This window comes from Neovison vison, chromosome 9, assembly GCF_020171115.1.
Source record: "Neovison vison isolate M4711 chromosome 9, ASM_NN_V1, whole genome shotgun sequence".
Lineage (NCBI taxonomy): Eukaryota > Metazoa > Chordata > Mammalia > Carnivora > Mustelidae > Neogale > Neogale vison.
Window position 1 is genome coordinate 93,130,275 of NC_058099.1, and position 17,582 is coordinate 93,147,856.

The 17,582-nt window shown below is 43.6% G+C and overlaps 1 pseudogene; it reads left to right on the top strand.

Annotated features, from left to right (window-relative positions):
- The first annotated feature begins 11,025 nt into the window (after window positions 1-11,025).
- Window positions 11,026-11,158, top strand: LOC122917815 (annotated as a pseudogene).
- Window positions 11,159-17,582: the final 6,424 nt, after the last annotated feature.

Sequence of the window (17,582 nt, forward strand, 5' to 3'; positions counted from 1 at the left end):
GATGGAGCAGTGGGAGGTAAGGCTGGAGGGGGTGGGCAGGGGTAGATCAGGCAGGACCCTGAATGCCCCCAGGAAAGCATGCAGAGCCACAGAATGGGATGAAGCCCTTCTGTGAGGACACCATCGGAATTACTCCTTTGAGCACCTCTGAATGCCCCCGGTGGGGGGGGGGCGGTATAATTGGGGTTCTCTTTTGGGCCTGGAGTTGACTATGTTTCATCTGGACCACGCCAACCGTGAGGCCCATGGTGAACTTCAAGGGGAAGTCTGTGATTACTCTGAGAAATTAGTAGGACTGGAGCATTAAGGCAACAGCTGGAGGCGGGAAGCCCTCATGGGTTGAGCCCTGAGTGCTTTTAAGAGCCAGCTCCATCTTCTAACCTCCTCACAAGCATGGGAGGGACAGTGTGGGAGGAGAAAACGGGGACTTAAGACCCGCCTGGGAGTTCTGGTCTGACTGTATCAAGGGGACACAAGGCTGTTGGGCTGGGGGAGCTCAGAGAAAGCAAGAGAGCTCTGCACTGCCCAGGCTGCTGTATTAGCCGGGTGGCCCGGCAGATCCCCTGAGAGTAGCAAACTGTGGTAGGTAGGGGGGTTCTGGGAGGATGTGGACCAGCCCCAGGTGGAGAGTCACAGCACAGCCCCTGGACTCTTGAGCAAGGCCGTATCATCAGAACTATTCATTAGTTGTAAACCAGCTGTTGACAAGCGATGGGGTCTCACAAGAGAATTGAGAGTCTAATTATGAAACAGCAAGTGACTATGTGGTTGGAAATGTCCATTATGAGCTTCACTTATCAGACCCAGTAGGGCAGTGACTCACAGTAAGAAGGAAGAGTTCCATCTAGGGTTGACTTGAGTGAGCTTAGAGATAGCTGAACAAGCAGATGGCCCAGATTCCAGCCTACCTTTCCACTGTCGCACCCATGCCTGTCCTCAGATCCCCTTGTGGTTTCATGGGGCTTTCTTGTGGCCAATGGATAGGAGAGGAAAGGCCCTGAGCTTGGTTCACAGATGGGTTGGTACAACCAAAGATGCGTAGCCATTGTGGTATAGCCCCACCTGGAATGCACAGTGCTGAGGGGAAGACCTCTGGAGGGCAGAACTTGAGGCAGAGAATCAAGTCATTCCTTTTGTGTGGAGGGAGAAGCGGTTCAAGGTTAAGTATAAACGCAGACTGTTGTTTAGTGGTACCTGGCTTAGTGGGTTGTCAGGGGCCTGGAGGAGCGTGGGTGAAAGACTGGGGATGAGGAGGTCTGGGGAAGAACGTGTGGGTAGTCCTCTGTGAGCAGGAACAAAGTATGAGGAACTCTGTGCTGTGTAGTCATGCCCAACAGAGACTATGCACCGAGAAGGTTCATTAACCAAGCGGACAGGATGTTAGCCACTTCTGTCCTCAGCCAGCCCACTGACAGGTAGGTGACACTGGGTCTTTTCCATCTGGAGAAAGAAGAAAAACCATCCTGCACAAGATGAACACATATTCCAGGTTTGGATTCTCCTTTCCTTTCCATACTGACATCATTGGTATGACTCTTGAAGGGCTCACAGAGTCTCCAAAACATTGGCAGGAAGTCCTGCGAAACATCACCTTGACCTATAGGACGCACTGCTTGGCCAAGTAGCCATGCCAGCGAGCACAGCACCATGGAATCCACTGGTTCTACCTGATGCCATAGCATCTAGAGACTGCAGGTCTGATGTGAGGAAGAGATGATGACCTCATAAGGGCAACTTGTAGATGGTGACCTGAGGGGCTCGGTGCTACCCTTCAGGCTTCAATGATCCGCATCTTGAGCCATGGCCTTTGGGTAGAATGCAGAAGTCTGGCCGCCTGAGGATGGCGCTAGGAATGGCCCTGGTCCCCATCACTTCCAGTGACCCACTTGGGGGAACTGACATTTCCTGTCTCTGCGATTTTAGAATCCGTGTAACTGTGGAACTCCCAGAGGGGGATTCTTCCATGAGCATCACAGGAACCATGTTTCATTTAAAGCTAGGGCTGCGACTAGTCATCTGGGATTCCTTACGCCAGGAGAAGAGGCAAGAGCAGAAATTAGGGGTAGTTGACCCTGATGATGAGGAGGACGTTTTGCATTCGGATGATTTGCTGTGGCAGCCCCTTCCATGTCGGGTTCCTGCTGTAAAAGGGCAATGGTAGCAGCTCTCATCTGACAAAGACATGATGAGCAGGGGGCACAGATTCTTCAGGGGTGAGGTCCGAACCGTCTGTCAGTTGCATTCCCTAGACCAGCAGAAGCGCCAGCTGCAGGGACGGGATCTAGAGCCCTGGCAGGCGAAGGGAGTGAATTGAGGAATATCATTTCAGGCTCAGGGTGAACCGAGCGGCCAAGAGTGGGATTCCTCTCACGAGTCTGCCTCTTAGGAGTTTCCCTGGAAATGCTGACTCCTGGGGAAGCTGTGTCTGGAAGGATGCAGGTCCTACGGCAAACACAGGGCTCCGAGCAGGGCCAGAGGCAGCTCCCACGGGGAGCTGGTGGTGCCCCGCCCCGTCCTCTTTGCTGGGCGGGTCCAGAGAATCGCCCCATGAGTTGGGAACTCACGCCTCTCTCCTCTCCTGCGGGGCTGGCCCATGAGCGGGGACTGCGTGCTTGGCGGGAGTGGCTCGTGGCGTCCAGCCCGGCTTCATTCTGAATCACAACTCATGCTCCAGGGGTGCCAACGAAACCTGACATCAGCCGAGAACACATCTTTGTTGAACTTCTTTCCCTGTCCTTTCCTGCTTTTCCACCTCCCTTAGTGATCACTCCCCAGACTTCTTCTTCTTCTTTTTTTTTAATTAAAAAATTTTTTTTTTAATTTTAAAGAATTTATTTATTTATTTGACACACACAGAGAGAAATCACAAGTAGTCAGAGAGGCAGGAAGGGAAGCAGGCTCTCTGATGAGCAGAGACTCGATCCCGATTTGGGACTTGATCCCAGGACCCTGAGATCATGACCTGAGCCGAAGGCCGAGGCTTAACCCACTGAGCCACCCAGGTGCCCCACTCCAGAGACTTCTTAACCCTCCTCTCTGCCTTCTGTGTTTAGGGAACCCCACCTAGGGCAGGCCATAGAAGAGATTTTTTTTTTTAATGTGGGGGAGGGGGCAGGTGGCCCTTTCCAGTGAGCTCACGTGGTACCATGCAGGCCCCCAGGAGCCTGGCCCCTGAGGCAAGGGTGTGTGTTCGTGCCTGTGGAACCCACAGTCAGGCTTTAAGCCAGGCCACTCCCTGGGATACAGCCCTGCCCTCACCACACAGTTACCTTCTTAAAATGAGAGCCAGTAAGGTGGGAAAGGGGAGCCCTCCTTCCTCCCCCTGGCATCGCATCTCGTGGGATAATGGGACAGCTCCCCGTGGATCCCCCTCATCGGACGCCTCAGGCTACTCCTGTCAGCTTGAGAACAGGAGGGCAGTGGGCGGACAACACCTGGTGAATAAATTTACACACCGAAATAATGGTTTCCATGTTGATTTTTCATAATTAACTGAACAGGCTGGAGTTAAGTTTCACGTGTAAAAAACTTGTAAGGAACTCGTGACAAGAGGTGAAGGTTGATGAGGGCAGTGAAGGTTTATAAAGAAAAATAGTAACATCAACAGATGATCCTGGTGCTTCTGTAATTTGAAAATGACATCTGCAGATGTGTCTCTGATCTTTTAAGAAAAAAAAAAAAAACCTAAAGATTTGACCACGTTTCTTGCAAAAGAGACCTGGAAAATATATGGGATGGCAGGTGGGAGCCGAGACGTGACAGCCCAATGGAGGAAGCCACATCCTTACCTGGAGGGGACACTCAGCTTTCTGGTAGCCCAGCGGCTCATCTGGGGTAGTAGAGAAGCTGTAACAACTCCCTGTTTGTGAAAACAGACCTCGTGCTTCTAAGAGTCTCTCGTATTTGCCGAAAGAACAAAAGGCGTTATTCTAGTCTGGGTCAGATTTTGGTATTCAGAAACCTCACAGCTCACAGAGCTGGCCGCAGGCAGGCTGCCCTCCCCTGTGATTTACATGAAGACCCCGTGAAAATGGTGTTAGAATGGCTAACTTCTGCCTTGAGGAGATTCTGCCTTTACGATTCCGTGGCTGGTCGGCTAGAAGTGCTCGGAGGATTAAGTTCTTTCCTCTTTCATTATTATTAGTTTTCGCTTGGCAAAGACTGATGTTGGCACTAGCCGTGGTCACTTACATCTTCTCATTTCACTGTTCCCTCAGGGTCAGAAGTCTAAGTTAAGAGCCACCTCCGCAGATGCCAGTGAGGTCTCTGAGACCCTTGCTTCTCGGTTAAGGTCTTTCGGAGATCGGGCCTCCTTCGCTGAGTGAGGTAAGTCACAAGCTTCTCCTTGCATAGAGTCGCTGCCTGCTGGGGATTTTTTGAGAGTGGGTTTTAATGAGTAATACAGTGTGGGGTTCTGTAACCTCTGCTCACGTTTTAGACTTAGTTTACTCTGACACGGGAGGCCTCATTCTAGAGTTTTTCTTTGGGTCTGGATGTATGCGGTAGCCTTCTAACGGTGGTCGTTGGGTGGATTTGGGGGCAGAGTGGACCATTTCGGTACAGTTGGCCATCTCAGGTGTCCCCATTTGCCATCGGACCCTGGTGTATTGAGGTACTGTATAAATATGTGAGTATGAAAGTCCTTCTGATAAACCGATTGATCAATACTAATTAGCACATTGCTGCAGAGATCCCAAGTTCTGGAAAGCAAAGCAATTTTTAGTGCTGAAGAATTCCATGATCACAAAATCTCTTTACCTTTGTCCTATAACTTGTCTTTATTACAGTTCCTTTTATTAGAGAAATTCTCAATTTCATTCTCTAGTTTTGATGGATTTAGGACGATGATTCCTCAGCAACAGATCAAACAGAAAGCCTTCCTCTAGCCCATCCTTGGGAAACCAGAGGGACTGCTGCTGACATGGTCCTACCTACTGCAGAGATTTCTCTCTGCTTTCCTTCACGTACACGCTCGGCTCCATTCCTAGAGCCAACACCGTCCTGAGGCGTGCTGGCCTCTGCTCCCACCGTCTTTCCCCCAAACTTGCCTGCCCTTCGGGATTGAGCTCTCTTGTCTCTGCCATAAAAACTTACCTGATGGTTCTGGTTCCCCGGGCTTATTCTCACTCTGGACTCCTGTTGCCCCCCGCCAGTTCTGCATAGTTTAGTCTTTGTTCTCTAACAGCTTGATATTAACTTTTTCAAACCTTTGTGTGGTAATGACAATACTCATATTAAAACTTATCTTAAAACTGGAAGTTTGTACCCTTTGACCAGCATCTTGCCATTTCTCCTACCCATCAGTTCCTGGAAACCCCTACTCTCTCCTGTTTCTATGAGCCTGACTTTTTTTTGATTCTGCATATAAGTGATATCACACAGTATTTGTCTTTCTTTGCCTGATTTTATTTGACTTAGTATATTGCCTTCAAGTTTCATTCATGTTGTTGCAATGCCAAGATTTCCTTCCCTCTCATGGCTGAGTATTATTCCAACTCTCTCTCTCTCTCTCTCTCTCTCTCACACACACACACACACACACGCACACATGCACACCCCACATCTTCTTTCTCCATCATCTGTTGATGGATACTTTGGTTGTTTCTATATGTTGGCTATTGTGAAAAATGCTGCAATGAACGTAGGAATGCAGATTGTTCTTAGAGATCCTATTTCTGTTTCCCTGGGATATATGCCCGGAAGTGAAGTTGCTGGATCATATGGTACCTCTATTGTTAATTTTTTAAAAGATTTTATTTATTTATTTGGTAGACGGAGATCACAAGTAGGCAGAGAGGCAGACAGAGAGAGAGAGAGATGGGGAAGCAGGCTCCCTGCTGAGCAGAGTGCCTGGCGCAGGGCTTGAACCCAGGCTCCCAAGATCATGACCCGAGCTGAAGGCAGAGGCTTTCACCCACTGGGTGCCACCCAGGTGCCCCTATTGTTAATTTTTTGAGGAATCTCCATGCTGTTTTCTATAGTGGCTGCACCATTTCTATTTATACCCGCAGTGCTCAAGGATTCTCTGTTTCCCATCCTACCAGCACTTCTTGTTTCTTGTCTTTTTGATCACAGCCACTGGAACAGGTGTGAGGTGGTACCTCCTTGTACTTTTGATTAGGGCCTTTCTGATGATTAGTAACATTAAGCACCATTTCAAATACCTCTTCACTACTGATAACATCTTCTGTTCAATTCCTCTGCTGATTTTTAGATTGGATTGTTAATTTCTTCTTGCTGTTGGGTTGTACAAGTTCTTTGTGTATTTTGGATATGGATCCTTTATCAGATATGTCATGTGCAAATAATTTCTCCTTCGTACATTGCCTTTTCATTTTGCTGATGGTTTCCTTTGCTGTGCAGAAGCTTTTTAATTTGACGTAGTCCCTCTTCTTAATTTTTGGTTTTGTTCCTTGTGCTTTTGGTGTTACATCCAAAAATTCTTGCCAAGATCATTGCCAGGAAGATTTTCCCTCTTTTTTTTGCTTTCCAGGGGTTTTACAATTTTATTTCTTACTTTTAAGTTTTTAATCTGTTATAAGGCAATTTTTGTGAGTGGTATAAGGTAGGGGTCTATCTCTTTCTCTTATATGTGGTTATCCAGTTTCCCCAACACCATTTATTTATTAGGCTATCCTTTCCCCACTGGGTATTCTTAGCTCCCTTTAAAAATACTAATTTGACCATATATGTGTGGGCTCTCAATTCTGTTTCAGTGGGAGACTATATGTTTTGAATATAGCATGGTACTCCTGTGAGTTCATGATGTATATAAGTGTATGTACAAATGTTTGTACAAATATGGAGTTAATTAAGAGACATGCTAAATAGAAATATTTTAGTTTCTGTCATTTCTGGATCAGCACATGCAGAATTTTGCATTATGATGCTGTTCACTCTATGCTCCTGGCTTGTAGCCAATAAGGTTTTCGTGCAAATTTACCTTCTTTTATTAAGGTGAAAGATTTGTCCCTCTTGCCTACCCTAGTCTGGGTCTTCCTAGAAGAAATTTGCCATCATTCCATGAAAAAGGCCTGTACAAGCACAGACATATGCAAAGTATTACGACTTTGCTTTAATCACCAGAGCAGACTCACTCCATGAATAATTTGAGCCACAAACATCCTGCTGAAAATCAAGACCTCTGGGTTGAGTCATCTGTTCTTTCTGTGGCAGGTGTTAGGGTCAAAGCACTTTAGATCTTTACTAGGGTTTGGAGAAAGGACATTGAGCTGTACAAATCCCAAAGCTCCTGCAGTCAGTGTGCTTTCATTAGACAAATACTCATTTAAGATGGTTACACACTGGACTACAGAATCTGCCTTTTTCCCTGCAGACCTGGGCTTTTTAAGGTTTTCTCTGTAGTATTTCATGTAGAAGCAACTGTTGATGGATTCTCGTCTCTCAGAGCTGGACCTTTTATCTGAATCACTAAACCACAAAGCATTTTAACATGCCTATAAATGTGTCAGTGTCTGTTTTACGGTGGGCCAGGTATGGACAAAGTTTGCAGAGACATGTACTGCCACCTAGATCCCACGTTTGTGGTTGAATCTTGCTGATAATGACATGGAACAATTGCGGTATCAAAAGTGAGTGGGAGGGAAATCTATATAGTACTATATTTTTATTTGAGAGGATAGTATCAGTACATGAAATACTGATGAAAAATTATATAACTCTGGCTAGAAAATATCATTCATTAATACATTTCTTTTTTCATTCACTTGTTCATTTGAACCGTTCCTGATGGGTAGCTTTAGGAGGTTTATAAAATATGATGCTAGTTTGTAAGTTGCATAATAATTAATTTTTATATGTGTAGAAACCCCAGGAATTCCTGAGAACGCTTCAAATTTCTCCCCAAAGATCTATAATAAGTATGAATATAATGGTAGATAATTTTTTGAAATGCCTTTGTTTTGGTTTTTGATTAAGAGACTGAGAAAAGGTAGAAAAGCCATTATTCTACCCTCATGCAACCATGGACAGTGTCTGTTCTGGAATACCTTGTCTCTGGAGAACTAATTGCTTCCTTAGATTTTTATGGTCAGCTAGAGAAAGCCCCCAGCATCTTTGTTTGGAAGCCTTAGGATTTCCAAGGGAGGAGGCTGGAATTTCCTGTCACATGGGGAACAAGAAGTGTGGCCAGCTCTAGGAGCTGACCTGGGCCCTCTCCTGTGCCTCAGGGCTACTCAGGGGGAATGGCAGTGTGAACGTCCAGGACAACACACTAAGTAATGTTTGTCCCCGGGCAAAGGACCCAGGGATTCAGACAGAGAAGATGCTGTAAACGGACAGGTGCCACCTTCAAATGGGCTGTGCTTGCTTAAACCAGGATCATCTCTCAGGGTGCCCGCTGAGATGCTTTTCAAATAGCAGAGGACGTTCTCCAAGCTCCTGAGACTATGTAAACCCCAAGGTTGGCCTAGGATCCCAGAGACAGAGGATTATCCTCAACAAATGAATAAAATGGGGTTTCCCGCTCACTCTGCTAAGAATGGGCCTAGCTAGCTTTAATTAGATTTAGACTAGTGCTTTGGCAGCTTTGCTGTGTGTGCACATTACTGGCGTCTTGTTGAAGGGCAGGTTCTGATTGAGTAGGTCTGGGACGGGGCCTGAAATTCTGCAATTCGAACTCACTCCCCGATTGATAGAAATGCTACTGGTTTATGCATCACATTTTGAGCAGCAAGGTATAGAAAAATAATCATGGCATTTTCCACCCTGAATAATTAAGAACAGATTTGTTTGTACACGTCCATATACATGTGTATGTATAGACGTATATAATAATAGATATGCACACACACTTTTTTTTTTCAATAAAATCAAATGGCAGGAATCTGTGGAGAGTCCTCAAGAAATTAAAGATAGAACTTCCCTATGACCCTGCAATTGCACTCCTGGGTATTTACCCCAAAGATACAGGTGTAGTGAAAAGAAGGGCCATCTGTACCCCAATGTTTATAGCAGCAATGGCCACAGTCGCCAAACTATGGAAAGAACCAAGTTGTTCTTCACCAGACAAATGGATAAGGAAGATGTGGTCCATATACACTATGGAGTATGATGCCTCCATCAGAAAGGATGAATACCCAACTTTTGTAGCAACATGGACGGGACTGGAAGAGATTATGCTGAGTGAAATAAGTAAGCAGAGAGAGTCAATTATCATATGGTTTCACTTAATAGTGGAGCATAACAAATATCATGGAGGACAAGGGGTGTTAGAGAGGAGAAGGGAGTTGGGATAAATTGGAAGGGGAAGTGAATCATGAGAGACGATGGATTCTGAAAAACAATCTGAGGGGTTTGAAGTGGTGGAGGGTAGGAGGTTGGGGTACCAGATGGTGGGTGTTATAGAGGGCACAGATTGCATGGAGCACTGGGTGTGGTGAAAAAATAATTAATACTGTTTTTTCTGAAAATAAATATATTAATTTAATTAAAAAAATCAAATGGCAAACGGTGGACCACCGGCTAAGAATTAAACTTCCTAGAAGCGCGTGTTAAGGGTGCAGACCCCTGATCCTGCCCCAGGCTTGCTGCATCAGAGTCTGGTGCAGCCTCCTGGCTGTCAGAGCTGTAGATTGAGACCCTTTGGCTAGACTTGCAGATTCTCAGTCTGGTTACACCTTAAGCTTATATGGGGAGTTTTGTTTTGTTTTTGCTTTTGTTTTTTAAGAAGATGTGTTTTCATTGCCAGAGATTCTGATTTAATTGCTCTGGGGTGCAGTCTGGGCTTTGGAATATTTTTTTTTTTACAAGCTCCCCAGAAGATTGTAATCAGCTGTTAGCATTGAGATCCTCGAAGAGGTTACAGGCTGTGCAGTGGGAGTTGGACTTGGCTTTGAGGCGAGGCAGGCGTCCTTCCTCGTAGGATGGCCTTCAGGAGTGTCTCATCCTTAGAGTCTCAGTTCCTCACTTGTCAAATGGGGGCATTGTAATGAGAACTTCCCAGGTGAGGGAACACATGGTAAATATGTGACAATAGTGCCCTGCCTGTGGTCATAATAAGTGTTAGCCTGTGCATTTCCTCTTAGAGTTACACTTGTGCCATTCATGTTTTCTGTCTCCTGTGAAAGGTTTACCAAACAAAGCCAAACTTCATTCTTTGTCCAGATTTCTACAGATCCAGAATTATGAAAACTTGAATTTGGATTGTAAATATTATCAATATTGCTATTTTTATAAGGTTAATTACGCCTTTATTTCTGTTACACTTGAAATTAATTGTCACTTAAAAATTGATTTGTACTGACTATGAAAATGTTTGGAAGACTTAGAAGAATAAAAGAAAAGTAGAATTCACCTATGATCCTTTCACTTAAGGTTAACTCTTAATGATTTTCATATATTTCCTTCAGGTATTTTTGAATACACGTATAGGGTAATATGCATATATAATAAAATTTGATATATGTGTATATTACAAAATTGGAATTATTACCCTATATAATTTGTACCATGTGTTTTTAACATTAGTATTTTGTCATAAACATTTACCTATGCTATTAAGTGTTCTTCAAAAATATGACTTTTAATTTCTACCTAATATTCTATTACAGGGCGCACTATAATTTACTGAATCTTTTCCCTTTTGTGGGGTTATAACTGAGTGACAAATATTTTTGTACATAAATCTTTTACTACATTTCTCATTTACTTAGGATAGATTTCTAGAAGTGGTATTATTGATTCAGAAGTATGAGCACTTTTATGGCTCTTAGTACATATTGCCAAATAGCTTTCCAAGTTAAATTTCCAATAGCAGTACATGGGAATACTTAAGCAATATATGAGAATAATTGGTTTTCTCACTAAATATTACCCTTAAAAGTATATTTCCATCTGCTAGGAATTTTAATTTGTATTTAAAGAAAGATCTGAACATGTGTTCCTTTTAGCACATGTTAATGTTGATTTTATTCTTTTATGAATTTTCTGCTCATTTTATTTCTTTTCTTTTTCTGTTGACATATGAGTGTTTTTCTTGTTGATTTGGAAGAATTTTTTCATTTAGTGTAGATGCAGTGGCAGTATCGTAGCCAATGAGGTTTATCCGAGGCGCGATCATTGCTAATTGAAAACTTCCCCTTTATCATATTTATAGTGAATACATTTTCCTGGTGAATCATTTAATATTTATTTAAATTCTTTTTCAGTTTTTGGAGGTTTTAAAAAATTATTGTATTTAAATATTGCCAATTTTACTTTGTGATTTGATTGTTTTATACTTCGAATGGCTTTCCTTAGCCTCAGGTAAGATTTCTCATGCTATATTTTAAAAAGTATGTGATTCTAACTTCTGTGAATGTTGTTTTGGCATGATAAGATAGAAGACAAGAGTCTCAGTTGGTTAAGCAGCTGCCTTCGGCTCAGGTCATGATCCCAGCGTCCTGGGATCGAGTCCCACATCGGGCTCCTTGCTCGGCAGGGAGCCTGCTTCTCTCTCTGCCTGCCTCTCTGCCTGCCTGTGCTCACTCTCTCTCCCTCTCTCTCTGACAAATAAATAAATAAAATCTTAAAAAAAAAAAAAAAAGAAGACAAGAGTCTAGGTTTTTTTTCTATTTTATTTTTTATCTTTTTTTAAAAAAGGATTTTATTTATTCATGAGTTGTGGTGCGGTGGGGGCGCAGAGTAAGAAGCAGACTCCCTCCCGAGGAGTCTGATGTAGGACTCGATCCCAGGACCTGGGATCATGATCCAAGCTGAAGGCAGATGCTTAACCAACTGAGCCACCCAGGCGCCCAAGAGTCTAGGTTTATTTGAGTTGACTGGCAGAGACCCAAGCTCTGGAGCTGGAGGCTTGCGTAGGTCTCAAAGGACAGGGTTCCAGAAACATTTTTCTTTCTTCTTTTTTTGCTATTGAACTATTTTGCCCAGAACTAACCAAGAAGGGTTGGTTTTGTGCTAACCTTGATGGGGGATTATTCTTGACATCTCTCCTTGCCCCACCTTATTTGCTAGGTTGTTTATTTTTTTAACACTGGTTGATTAATATCTAATTATTCTGTATTGTGTTTAAAGAAATGGCCTGTGTCTTCCATTTGTTGAGATTTCCATTGTGTCTCATCGGGTAACCAAACAATTTTCTTACTTATCTTATTTTTAACCCATTTGAAAGAATCAAGTAGTTCTGTAGATCTTGTTACAAAGAGCAGTGGTCACCGCTGGTTCCAGCTTCCTGCTATCTCTGCCTTCTCAGAGGCCACCATGTCTGGCTTCTCACAAGATTCTTCTAGCATATACCACGGTGACTCCATGTGACATGTTTGTATGGTCACTTCCCCACAGTGGAGCAGGAGGATTTATCTTTCTGGTTTAGCCTGGTCTACCAGACACCCAGACATTCTCAGGGTCCTCCCTCCTCACACACAGACACACACTTTCCATCCTCTGGGTATGTTTATATATTTACAGGATAATTTTGATTTCTCTTCAGCTTGTTTGTTCTCACTACGGCATCAATACTGTTCATAGCCAAGGAGCACTGATGGGGCTTATTGACTGTTGGTGTCACTGTTCTTTGAGCTGATGGGATTGTTTCCCTGGAGAAACCCTGTTGTTCGTTGAAGGCTTACTTTTTGTACTGTTCAGACACACTCTTCTCATTTCCTGCTTGGAGGGGGCATAAGACCTAGTGGCCTGCGTTATGGCAACTGCTCGAGGAAGGAGGGCTGGTTGCGTTCAGAATGTGTGCCTGGTCCCTATATTTTCTGTAGGGCTCCGTACCCTCATCCTTACCCGTATCTAATAACTTCCTATGCGGGACCTTCTGTTGTATTTTGTCTGGAGATGAAACTTGCAGTGTTAGGCATGGGATGGAGAGAAGCTTTGGGGGAGAGATGGGCAGTTGCCTGGCCACATGAAGTAGGGGAGGGGATTTGGGGATCTCATTACTTGTTAAACAGACTTGCACAAATCCTTCTTTAGTCTGACCTTCACCTCCCACTTACAGAGGTACCTGGTGCTGCCAATTTCTGAGTCTTTAGGGTGTTCCTCAGGGTAAATTGGGTTTTTCATGGGTTTTCCCACTGTCAGCTTAAGACTCAGCTTTCTTGGGTCTGCTAAGTCAATTACCACGGGCCATCTGCTTTCCAGCTTCCACGATTTTGTTGCTGTTGTCTTTTCTTTTGTTCTCTTTATTCTAATGGGTTTATATCTTTATAAAAATCCCTTTATGTCATGTTAGTAGGGAGTGTTGGGGGTAGTATATTTAGGTAGACTATTTAAAAATCACCCATAATCTCACTTTCCAGACATACTCATTGTTCATGTCATTTTGGTACAGAGGTTTCAAGATAGATAAATTTTACTTCTTGAATATATTTGTAAGGAAATGGGATTATTACATTCAGACTTTTGGTGACCTCATTCAAGATCATCCTAACCTGGGAATAAATATAAATTTACTTATATATTCATAGTACTATTATTTGAAACAAGTAAAAAAGATGGCCTAAATAATTCTGTAAATATGTTTGCAATGCTGATTGTAAATGTCAAACACTGTTCAAATAAGTTAAAAATAAGTTAAATTATAAAATAAGTTAAAAATAATTATCTCATAACTATATTTTAGCTTGAAGCTAAACTAAAATAAATAAGACTAGGACATGGAGGTAAAGAGCATCATAGAGTACAACCTGCCAAATCCCTTGGAAATTCCATTTTATTCTTGATTTTGATGATTAGAAAAATAGAGCTTAAAATATTTTGTTGTGTTTAATTTATGTAGTGAAGGCCCAGCAAAGACAATGTGGGGGAAAATGCAGTGAATCAAACACAAAGGAAAAACACAAAGACAAAATAAATGGCGAAATAATAATTTCTTAAGCAAAGTTTTCTTTTTCCATGTGTGTAATTTCCCGTCAGTCTCTTGCAAGTTAAGTGAGTTGATTGGACCCCGGTGCCAACCATGGCAAAAGCCATTTTTCTTATTCTAAAAGTATTTCATGGAGAAGTGACTCTGTCAATTGTTTTGTTTTGTTTTGTTTTGTTTTTGAATGTCATTTCTCCAAGGCTCTCTGGTAGAAATGTGGATGGCTGGCAGCTCTAAGACCTTCATAAATCATAGGACAATAGATTAAAATGCATGTATTTTTCACTGTGGGTCAGCTATACTATGTTCTGTATTTTATTATTTTTTAAAAAGATTTTATTTATTTATTTGATAGAGATCACAAGTAGGCAGAGAGGCAGGCAGAGAGAGAGGGGGAAGCAGGCTCCCCACTGAGCTGAGAGCCTGATGTGGGGCTTGATCCCAGGACCCTGAGATCATGACCTGAGCCGAAGGCAGAGGCTTTAACCCACTGAGCCACCCAGGCACCTTTATGTTCTGTATTTTAAAATGGGCATCATTTAAGGTGCATTTGTCTGTCAGACATTTAACATTGTACGCACATGATCTCTAACCTTCACAGTAAGTGCCAGGTGTGTGTTATCCAATTCATTTACTACATAAGGACCTGAAGACTCAAAGAGTTTATGTGACCTGCTCAAATTTACCTGGCTAGTGTGTGGCAATTTATGGACTTCAACCAGGGTCTTCTGAGATCAAATTCTCCACTTCTCAGTAAGGTGGTAACTTGAATTAAAGGCCCATCTATTTCCCCCCAAACAAAATAGTAATCTAATTCCCTAGTGCAATTCTCCCTCTACATGCCAATATTTGGGAAGCTGTCAGGTTGTTCCAGTTGAATATTCCAATGCTTGAAAAAGTATAGGGGGTCCTCCATTGAGCAGTGTTAAAGAAATTCTTCTGTGAGCCTTCAAAATGCTGGTGTGTGTTGTGAATCATCAGAGTGGAATGCTGTGTACCCATTTTTGTGAGCTGACTTGACTGTGGAACCCCTCTTGTTCCCGATGTATCTGGAGACCTGGAGTTGACTCAGCTTGAATAGTCCTCTTTGATTTGGGACATGCTATGGGACATTATGTTCCACTGATGGTTGTACATTGCCCTATATGATCATATGTACTGAGTGTTGTAAACATTTTCCTCCCTGTGAAAGAAAGAAATGGAAGGAAGGAAGGGAAGAAAGTAAAAGAGAAGAAGGACCATCAAGCATAGGCAGTGTCCCCTTCTTGCCACGATTAGGTCATGTCATTCAAAGAGATTTTCTCTGATTTTGGAAATTCCAATAGGCAAATGATACAGGACTTCATGAGTTGGCATGGGTGTTTTATTTGACTCTGTGTCTATGCTGCCTGACATGGAGCCTGTCATGGGATTGCTGCTCAATGAATCAGTGAGCAAGTGAAGGGATGAGTGACCCAACTGCGAAGTCTGAGGTGTGGAAGCACGTGGTGGGCTCAGGCACCTCCCTTGAACTCCCTGCTCGATGAATTCTCTGTTGCAAGGTGTTGAGAGGGTAGCCCAGGTGCTAGAGTCCTTACCACAGTGTCTATAAGAGGAAGACCTCCTCTATCTCATTCACCTTCCTGTTTTCTTCTTGGTGGCCATTTCATGCTTGATCCTGGCATCTTACTTTGGGAGCCCCTCTTTCTTAGGGACATTAAGGTGAGGTAAACAGGCATCTATAAATTAATGTGTATTCTTAGCACTCAGCCATCTTGTTAATATCTCAAGGATTTTTCCTTCAAACACGTAGTCTCCAGCCCATTCTGTTATCCTGTTTTTGTGCAAGATAATGAGCTATCTAAATCCATATGCTAAGTATTGATTGAAGCTACATAACGTACAAATTTCTCCTCAGTATAAATACGGGGATTGTCTTTGTAACCATCACTCAGCTGGTAACCAGCAGGGTAGCCGTGTGTGAGGCTTGGTTAGGAAAGTTAACACATAAAAAATAACGGGCTCTTCATTACACAAGGCACCCAAAGAACCCCTTGGGAAAAGACAGGCCGGAAGCAGTAGGGGGTGGGGCAGTTTTCATGGACTAGCTCCTAATTATCATGGCTTCCGGCTAAAAACTGGCCGAATCCATGCAGTCACTGGGTGCACCATTCTCTTTCCACTGTGTTCTTGTTCTTTCTCGCATGTCTGTTCCCAGCCATGGTTGTGCCACCAAGCATTGAAACATAGCTTGTTTTTCCTCCTTACATCTGCTTAACATCTGCCAAGGAAACAGAGAGAAGCAATCAAAAGATACCTAGTAATCCTTCAGTGAAAGCAGTGATTCCCCCCCCCCCATCAGGTGGAACAATTCTGTACAACTTGCATTTGTGCCTGTGTCATGACACACACAAAAAGAAAATGCCTTTCACAGCAGACCACAGAGTGTCTGATTACCCAACCCGATAAGGCCTACGAATGGAAAGAGGAGAAAGAGAGTTAATTTTCTGTGCCGAATGCACATACTTTCTGTTGTCTCTGTGGCCCTGCATTCCGAAAGGGTGCTCAATTGGACCTTCTCAAATTTCCTTACACTTCACAGCTCGGTTTTTTAGCTGATGGTATGTTGACGTCTCTCTCACCAGCAAGGGCGAAACTTTCTGTATGTGTGCTTCTTTCATTTCCATGGATGGATTATTTTCTTCAAAAAGGCTTTAACTGCTACAGATGGATATCCTTTTGAGACAGTGTTTTCATTATTTTTCACAGGACGTTGAGGCTAGGGCCTTTGACTGAGAGCGTGTCTGTCCTTGAAGACCCAGCGGGCCATAGGGCACGCGTTTAGTACGTTTGGGATATCTCCACGTGGTCAGTGCTCAGCAGATTAATTGCTTTCAGGATAAAGGCCAGATTCTCTTCATTCTGTTCTTTTTTTTAAAATTAATTAATTTATTTATTTGACAGAGAGAGATCACAAATAGGCAGAGAGGCAGGCAGAGAGAGAGAGGAGGAAGCAGGCTCCCTGCTGAGCAGAGAGCCCGATGCGGGACTCGATCCCAGGACCCTGAGATCATGACCTGAGCCGAAGGCAGCGGCTTAACCCACTGAGCCACCCAGGCGCCCCCTCTTCATTCTGTTCTTAAGTCCTGCCATCACCTGGCCTCCCTTCCTTACTACCACACCTCCTTTTTGGGTCCAGAGACTTCCTTTCTTCCAACAGTGCTCGTTGAGGCATTTGTCTCAGGGACAAGCTTTGAAAGTCATGGAACTCAGTGCTAAGGCACATGTGGGTCTCCGAAGATTCCAGTTCTTCTTCAGGGATAAGTGTGGTAGAGAGACCTCTGGACTGTGAGACCTGATTCTCCCACTTACTGGCTCCGACCACAGAGGAAGCCAGAAGTCTCAGAACTAACATTCAGTTTTATAATCTCTACTGTGGGTATTAACATTCCATTTTCTTTTAGTTTTTTTTCAAAGATTTTTTTGGTATTCATTCACTAGAGAGCGAGAGCGAGAGAGAGAGCAAGCTTGAGCAGGGGGAAGGGCAGAGGAAGGGGATCCCCTTCCTCTGGGCTGAGTACAGAGCCCAGCGTGGGGCTTGATCCCGTGACCCCGAGCCCAAATCGAGTCAGATGCTTAGCTGACTGAGCCACCCAGGCACCCCCTAGCAGTTTTCTAATCTGTAAGATGGGGTAGTAACATCTGGATATATGGTTTTGGGAGAATCAAAATAATAACAAAGGCTATGAAAGCACTTTGTACTGGGGAAAGTCTT